The sequence below is a fragment of the Phacochoerus africanus genome, chromosome 2, assembly GCF_016906955.1.
Source record: "Phacochoerus africanus isolate WHEZ1 chromosome 2, ROS_Pafr_v1, whole genome shotgun sequence".
In the NCBI taxonomy this organism is placed as follows: domain Eukaryota; kingdom Metazoa; phylum Chordata; class Mammalia; order Artiodactyla; family Suidae; genus Phacochoerus; species Phacochoerus africanus.
The window spans coordinates 93,304,505-93,306,423 of NC_062545.1; the positions used below are offsets into that span (position 1 = coordinate 93,304,505).

General features: G+C 35.2%; 1 pseudogene; it reads right to left on the minus strand.

Annotated features, from left to right (window-relative positions):
• Positions 1-559: 559 nt before the first annotated feature.
• LOC125121080 (olfactory receptor 10AG1-like) lies at positions 560-1,522 on the minus strand (annotated as a pseudogene).
• Positions 1,523-1,919: the final 397 nt, after the last annotated feature.

The following is a 1,919-nucleotide window of genomic DNA, read 5'->3' on the forward strand; positions in this document are numbered from 1 at the left end:
TTACTATGTGGAAATATTTAATCTGATATAAACATAAATCATGCTTAATATGTTCTGTTATTTTATGCTAAAATCATTTAAAATGCTATATTCCCAATGAAAGATATTTTTCTTAAAAATATGAGAATATTTATATAGTATAAATATTGTATACTTGTATAGTATAAACAATTGTATAGTTGTTACTAAATCAAAATGTTTTTATTTAATGTTCATTGCCAACCTGCTTCTTAAAATGGCCATTGCAATTCTATGGAAATAAACGACAGAGTTTCCAAAAAGGGATTGATTATTGTATATGACAATTGACTATTGCATAAATCATTGTTAAATTTCTTACTGAGAGAGGACACTGCACAGTAAACTTATAGAATTACCAGGGGAATGATTTGTTATTCACTGTCAGGTACGTAAATGTATAATGTGAGACATTAAACATTACAAGTAATTTTAATTTGGAAAAAATGATTGCATAAACAGAGTTGAACATGTTAAAATTCCAATACCAATATATAAAGAATCAATTTCTGTAAATAAAACTTAGTTTTAATAAGGTAAATTATTTACATAGCAGTTTTCTCAGTGCCCTTAAGACATCCTTGTTCCTTAGACTGTATATCATGGGGTTAAACACAGGAGTCACAATAGTGTAGAAGAGAGAAAGCACTTTGTCAGTTCCTGCTGAGTGGCTGGTCCTGGGTCTTAAATAGGTAATCATGCCTGATCCAAAGAACAACACAACAACCATAAGATGAGATGAGCAGGTGGAAAAGGCTCTGGTGCGACTTGTGGCTGATGACAATTTGAGGATGGTGGAGATGAGTTTTCCATAGGAGACAAGGATCAAGAGAAATGGAACTGTGACAAACAACACAGCAACTGTGGAGACCATCATTTCATTTACAAAGGTGTCCCCACAGGCCAGCTTGAGTACTTGGGGGGATGTCACAGAAGAAGTGGTTGATGAGGTTAGAACCACAAAAGGGCAAAGAGAAAATCTGAAACGTCTGCCCTATCTGGACTGGAATTCCACTGATCCAGGAGCCAGCCACCAGCTGGATACACATTTTGTGCTTCATGATTAGAGGATAATGCAGAGGGTTACAAATGGCTACATAGCGGTCATAGGCCATCACAAGCCAGAAGGAAACATTCTGTGGCTGCCAGCACAAGAACGCAGCACATCTGTGTAGCACAGGCAACGAAAGAAATTGTTCTTTTCTGGGTCCAAAGATTAATGAGCATTCTAGGGAGAGTAACTGACGCATAACAGATTTCCAAAAAGGAAAAATTGCTGATGAAATAGTACATGGGTGTCTGGCAGAGCAGGATCCAGTTTTGTTATTAAAAATATGATGCCATTACTTGTCAGGATAATGATATAGATGACTAAAAACAACCCAAAAAGAAACCACTGAAGATGGGGAACATCAGCAAAGCCCAAGAGAACGAATTCCACCAATTTAGTTAGATTTTCTTCTGGTGGTTTTTCTTGGTGTTTCATCTGTGGAAAGGATACATTTAGTATGTGCTGTTAATTTTAACTTCATGAATTAGTGCCCGTTCTCTAAGGGAAATTGGTTTTCCTATTCACTGTCAGTGTTTCTAATTTAATAATGTTACTATATATGTATGTTACTATATTTTTTTCTGTTTTCTGTACTTATATCCTATAGATTATCACTGTAAAAACTCCCCTAAAATGTCCTTTAAGGTCATTCTTTCTGAATACAGTCCAGAATAAACCAACTTATTCTCAGCTCAGCACAGACACTGGAAAAAATGATGATAGTCAATAGTCAAATATAGATCCAGAGAGTTGCCATATTATCTCACTTGTAATTATGCATGTTTCCTGATGGTCTTATTGTACTTCTCTGTGATTTCCTCTGTAATTTTTACTAGGACTGTATCAGAAA